The following is a 7,420-nucleotide window of genomic DNA, read 5'->3' on the forward strand; positions in this document are numbered from 1 at the left end:
AAATATTAAACCCTAAATAAATAAAGTAAGAGAAAGTACAATAATTCATTGGAAGATGTGTGAGAGAGAAAATAAACAGTAAATATAATGATATTTCAATAATGATAAAACTTTGTGGTTGTTAATATAGTTTTTTCTACCCTTGACTTTTTTTTTTTTTTCCTCTCCTTATAAATTATTTTTATTACATATAGAAAATTATTTAAAAATATGAGATTGATAAATAAAATAATTAATTAAAATAAATCACGTATAGACAGATAGACTGACAAAAAACCAGATCATGTGGGGAAAGAAGAATCTATTAAACAATTGTTTGAAAAAAAAAAAGAAAAAACATTATAAAAAGCAGCTGTCACATTAAAACTGTTGTCTTTCTTTTTCCTTTATGTCTGCTCCTTAAAGCAAATCTCTCCCTCTCCGTACTGCATTTATTTTATTTTCTTATTTTTAATTTTTTAATTTTATCTATTTATTTAATAAATATTATTGTTGGTGTATATTTAGTTTTTGAGAGTATTATAATGAAATTTTAAATGGGTCAAAATTGCCTTAATATTCTTAATATTCTTAAATTTTAATTTTGTATTAAATTTTTTTTGTCGGACAACTTTTAATTTTATATATAATAAATCATTTTTAATTTATACAAATTTAGAACATATCATACATCTATTTACTTTGTCCCTTTCTTCGATACTTTAGTCACTCCTCGATTGAATCGATATTTTTTAGACCCAACTCAATTATTCGAGTTGTAAATTTTTTAATCAATAAACTCAACCGAACCAAAGTTATGATTAAATTAGGTTCGCTTAGATTATTCGGGTCATTTATTCACATTTTATTTTTAATAAAACTAAAATTTGAGTTCGTAAAACATTTATTTATTTATTTTAAACATTTAATTAAGACTTACAATTATCTAATTAAAAATTATTTTTATGAGTGAATGGAGAATAAATAATTAAAAAATACTTATAAAATAAAGAAATTAATAATATATAATTGTATATTTTAAAATTAACAATAAATTCAAATTACATTCATTCCATTTAATAAACTCTAATAAATTTACAATCCAACCTAAACTATGGGTTGGGTTAATCGAATTTTTTAATACTTTTGTATAAGTAGGTGATGAAAAAACATTTTTGAAGGACCTCGTGTGGAACCACAATATAACTCAACCTAAATCATACGGGTTGAGTTGAGTTAGGTTGAATCGATTTTCTCAAGTCATCAATTTTTTTTTTAATATCCCTGTTTTGAGTGATGACAAAACATCCTAAAGGGTTTCGTGTTGAAGTTTGGAGACAAGAAAATGACATAACGATCCGACATCGATTTCAACTTCCAAATCCTGATCTAAATCTTAACCGGGAACGATCAAAAGAAATGGTAAAGGTCTCACAGTCTCAACTAGTATATGTCTCTTTGGCAGTGGTACCCTTTCACAGATGACAAAACAAAGTGGCCAATAATTCTATCTTCCTAATGCCATTAACACTCTCACTGTTCTCATAAACAGTCCTCTCCCTTCTTATAAACCACATCTTACCCTCACAATCACTTCCAGCCCTTATTTCTCTTCTTCTTCTTCCTCGAACCCTTTCATGGATATTGACCTCTCGCTCGGCTTCTGGGGGGTGTCGTCGTTGCCGATCATCATTGTCGCCATCGTCATCATCGTATTTTCGCTCCCTTTTCATGGCAAAATTTGAAGATCATTATTTCTCGACATCCTTAACTACTTCAACCAAGTCTCAAGCTTGCTTCTTCCTCTTCCTCCTTATTCTTCTCCTCCTCTTCGTTCCTTATCGATTCTCGACTTCGCCGAGCTCCATGGCTTCAACGAGTAATCCGTCCCGTCCTCCTTCGTCTAAGGCCATGGTAGAACAAGCCTTTCCTAGACCACAGTTTGAAGCATCTATGCATGAAGTTCCTAGTGGCCCAAATCCCACATCCAACAAGTAAGATCGAAATAAAAATGAAAAAGGGTGATATTAATAGACGATTAATTATTATGAAATATTTCTATATATAATTCCTTTGATTTATGTTTATATAATATTAAATTTAGTGTTATGAGCCTTTTGTGTGGAGATTTGCTGTTTTTTTTTTTTTTTTTTTTAGGTTATGATATATGTTATGATTTTATATGGAGCTTATTAAAAAAAAAAAATTATTTCAAAATTTTCCTAAAATTTTAAAAGAAATTAATTTTTTTTAACTGTCACGCCCATGAGAAAATGTAATTCCTAAAATATTAAAAAAAGAATGTATTCCTGAATTGGCCCAATTCATGGCCCTTATGTAACATTTGTGGGCTTAGCCCAATGGGTAGGTTAGAAACTACGACCCTCCGTGATGATATGGTATTGTCTGTTTTGAGCGTAGACTCTCATGGTTTTGTTTTTTGTTTTCAAAAGCCTCCCCTTGAGGTCTTCTTCTCTGGAGCCCTCGAACAGCCTCTCCTTAACCGAGGCTCAACTCTTGAGAGCCATTGAACAAAATACTCTTTTTGTTTGCACGTTCGAAACTCACAACTTATTTGTTAGATACTTTAGCATTCTATTGACATGGCTAAGTTATGAGCATGACTCTGATACAATGTTAAGAATCACGGGCCTTCATAATGATATAATATTGTCCACTTTAAGCATAAAATCTCGTAAGTTATTATTATTTTTTATTTATTTTTAAAAATTACAAAGGAAGTTTTAAAAATGTTTGAATATAAATTATATAAAATATTGTATATAACGTTTGACAAATTTGGTATAATTTAACCCTTTCTTTTTCCCTTATGTTTGAAAAATGAGATATTAAAAGAAAGGAATAATTTATGCTGACGTTTGGTAAATATTTGGGATTGGTGAAAGATTAAATAAATGCACGTGATTACTCACGTGCGGTGGCGCCGATTTGACGCCACTTTTTACAAACGTTGGCGCCTCGGATTCCCTCTGTTTTCCTTTCATTCCATGTCCACTCGCCTTCCATGCGCGTGAATCTCACCCTTCATTTATTTGATTCGTCTAATTAAATTAAATATTAATTTTTGATATTATCAATAGTACAAATAAAAAATATATTATTTAAAATTTAATAATATGATAACTAAATGATAAATTGTTACATTGTTTTATTTTATTTTGTTATATCTAATAAGTCTAGAAAACAATTTTATAATTTTTAAATCAACTATTTTTTTTATAAATGTTTAAATATTAAAAATATTTCAATTAAGATTAAGATTTAGGGTTTATAAAAAAAAAGAATAATATAGAGACTAAATTGTAAATTGTTACATTGTTTTTATTTTATTTTGTTTTGTTAAAACTCCTATTAGAATAAAAAAAATATTTAGAATTTAATTAATAATATTATTAAAAATTAACTATTTATCATTCTTAAATATTTTACTTTTAAGTTCCAACTTAAAAAACAATGACTAAATTAATTATTAAAAAAAAAAAAAAAAAAGAATTGGCGGTCCGATTCAAGTATTCAACCTCGGGCCAGCCCAACGGTCAAGAATTTAGGTCGGAAGTCAAAGTTTACGGCTTGTCGTGTAATGGGGTTGCGTGAGGTTCACGCACTTAATTTGAGAGTCCTTGGGAAAGCGCGTGGTAAGCCTGGTGAAGACAAAGGAATCCTTCAAAAAGAGCGGGAACTATTATCATTGGTCCACGTCTGCATTTAATGCCGCTGTTTTGTTTTCTACGCTTCCAAAAATTAATATATTTAGGCGTGATTATCGACGCGTTTGATCCCTTCTTTTTGTAAACAAAATTAATTATGGAAATGAAAATACTAAAAATTAAACTATTTTGCTGATTTATACCTAATTTTAATAAAAAGTAACTGATACAATATTGGTAAAAATTCAAATTCACCGCTAGTAAATATTGTCTGTTTTGACTTATTACGTATTACTATCAGCCTTATGATTTTAAAACGCGATGTCAGCGAGAACGTTGGGACCCCACAGCGGATGGATTGTGAGATCTTACCTCGATTGGACAGAGAAACGAAACATTCCTTGTAAATTGTGTGAAAAATTCTCCTTAATAGACGCGTTTTAAAACATTAAAAGAAACTCATAAGAGAAAGTCCAAAGAAGACAATATCCGTTAACGGTGGGCTTGGACTTCACAATATTTTTTAATACAGTTTGAACTAATAATTATTCTGACCAATGGAAAAATTCTAACCCCCGAACTTCGTGTAGCTGATTTTTTTACTTAGGTCTATAGTTACTCACGATATCAGGCTCGTAGAAGTAAAAGTCTATATATCTCGTGACATACAAAGCATGATATTTTCTTTTAGTTTATTTTAATCCTTTGAGTTCAAGGAGGAAGGAAGGCTTTATAAAAGCAGCTTTTGACAAGCTCTCAACGTTAATATAAATAATCAAATTTTAATACCCGTCCCTTTCTATCAGAAAAAACTTTAAATAGATACTCTTATTTATTGTCTATCCCGTCAATATTATTTTTAAAATGATTCAATTTATTAATATTAAAAAAAAATAGTTATAAAATAATAGCCATAATTTTTACAACTTTTCCCTTTTGCAAATGAGTTGTAACTTGCAAGTAATTATATAATCGAGTAAATAATAAAAAGGGTGAGGATAAAGTTGGAAAGAAAAGTATCAATTACGTCACAAGTCAAAATAAAGAAATTCCCCCTCTTTGTGGTTTTCATTGGGCCCCACCTCGTCATGGATTAACTTGCTTTTGAGGCGCGTGGCGAACAAACAAAACGGTTCGTTTGACGTTCGCTGATTCTCTATTTTATCGCGCGTGGTTTTCACGTTCTTCTTTTTTTTAGTTATATAAAAATTTATATTTATAATTGAAATTTAGTTACAAAGGTAAAATATTAATCTTTTTAATAATATTAAAAGTAGGGTTGAGTTAGGTTATAACCCTATTTTCGGACGGGTCGAGTTAACCCAACTCAAAAAATGTAAATCCACAACCCAACACAAAATTTTCAACTTTTTAAAAATTAAACTCAATCTAAACAGGGAAAAAATAAATCTAACCCAGCTGAACTTTTATAGTTTGAGCTAAGTGATCTGGGTAGATCAGGTTGGAATATCGTGTTATTTATCTTTTCCTAATGATGTGGTCATTTAAGCATGGTAGAAAGAATACGTCAAATTTTCATGCTCGTTTTATTTACAAATTTGAAAGTTAGGTAGGTCGTTGTTTCGATATTTGCCTTAAAAAGTTAAATTATTGTTCAAACCCGAATTCCAATCACGTGTTTTTTGTTGTAGGGTGAAGAGACATGAAAAGTTTCATAATTTTGGTTACAATGTCCCCCACTTTCATTGTGAAGCTATTAAGGAAATAAAGTGGCCAAACATGGGAATGGGCTAAGCTTTTAGAAGGATAGAGAATTTAAATCTAAGGCACCATATACAAAGTTTGCCAAACATAAGACAATGCTAGTGTGTGGGTTTGAAGAGCTTTTAATGACTTCCAATTTTGAGACACTAAGTTTATGTCTCTAAAATAACAAAAAAAGTGCACTCAAAACTTAGATGAAGGTTAGGTTATATTCGAGATACGAGATACGGATTTTTGCTCATTTTGAATCGAGAATGATTCGAGTGATGTAGGGATGTACTAGGGTTAGGTTTGATTGGTTCGGAAAATCTTTTGGACCAACCCAAATTTTGAGTCAGTTGGGATAGTGAATTGAGTAATTCGAATAGAGTTCACAACTTAACCTAACCCAACCGTTTTAAGGTCGAGTTCACAACCTAAACAATGCATTATAGCATTAACTAGAAATCACACAAACAATGAATTAAAGTTTAATAAAGAAAATAAAAAAGAAAAGGAAAATGGGAGCCATAAATTTAGGTGACGCAAGGCTCTACCAGAAAATTAAATGACTTTCCCATTCCACCAACTGCCAAAAGAAGCAGTTTAAGTATCACAAACGACGACGTCTTGAAATAGTAGGCCGACACGTCGCATCGTACAGGTTTTTTTAGTGTGATTTTCAAGCTTAGCGTCTTAGTAAGAAAATAATAATTAATTAAATGAAAAAAACATGTAGAAAAAAAAAATGCACTTTCCTTGTGGTGGCTTCGTTATTAAATCGGTTTGGCCCTAAAAAGTGCATATTCAATCTCGGCTCAAGCCTGAGTCAAACGAGTTTACAGTACTATACTGTAGAGATGTTCAAATGGCTCGAGTTTTTTGAAAACCAGGTATCCAGAAACTAATTGGGTGTGAACCTTATTCGATTTACCAATCTAACTAACTTGAAAATTTGAACTCGTAAATTTTTTTATTCCGATTCCACTCGTGTACACTAACCATTTAGGCTTTAATAGAGCTAATCTAACCTTAAATAACAAGCTTATGACCCAACGTTTAGACGAACGTGATTTTTAAAATGGTGATCTATATCCAATCTAATGAATAAATGAAATGGACTATTCGAGCTTGGACTAAGCGTGTGCCGACCTTTAAACTTCGAGGTCGATGATGAGGCTGACAAAGGGAATCCAATGACTTGTCTCTATTTTCTCCCCCAAAATCTCTTTAAAATCTCATTTTCTCACGAAATTTTGCGCTCTCTCTCTCTCCATTTTATTACCTGGATTATTTTATTCCATTATTATATATTTCTTTCTACATATATTAGTTTCTTCCATTATTGTACATTTTAATTACTAATTATGGTGTTTAATTTAGCCTTAGTGTTCAAACATTCTTTTTTTAATTCTTACTTTCTAATATTTTTTAATTGATAACTTCGAGTAGATAAAAAGTCGCTTAAAATAGAAAACAAAATTATATTTTTTACGGCTCAATATGCCCATCATTTCACTAAGTATTATATTAAAAATATTTATTATCAACTCATTTTAATAATATTGAATAAAAAATATTAAATATAAAGGTTAAAGATATATTTAATATTTTTACAAAACTTTTAAAATTTTAATTTTTTTATTATAATAATAAGTGGAAATATGAATATTTAAATTTTTAACCAACTATTATTTATTATTTAATAACATAAAAACTGTATAACTATTTAAAATGTGATAATACTTTGGGGAAAGATGCAAATAAAAAAATCGAGAGAAATTAGAAAAGAAAAAATTATTTTTAAAAACTATTTAGTCGTGAAGATATCGCGATATTTTGAAGGAGAAAATGCAGAGGAAAATGACGAGATAAGAAGAAATTGAAAGTACGGTGGACCTGGGGGCTGGAATCCTCCAACCCTACCTTTTCTTCTTCAACCAGGGCTCTATCTTTTAACATTACATATACCTTTCTCCCTCTTCCCCTGAATCTCTTCGCTCTCTCTCTCTCTCTCTCCTCTTCTTTCTCTCTCTAAACTCAACAACGAAGCCCCCCCCCCCCCCCCC

This window comes from Cucurbita moschata, unplaced genomic scaffold (assembly GCF_002738365.1).
Source record: "Cucurbita moschata cultivar Rifu unplaced genomic scaffold, Cmos_1.0 Cmo_Scf00023, whole genome shotgun sequence".
In the NCBI taxonomy this organism is placed as follows: Eukaryota; Viridiplantae; Streptophyta; class Magnoliopsida; order Cucurbitales; family Cucurbitaceae; genus Cucurbita; species Cucurbita moschata.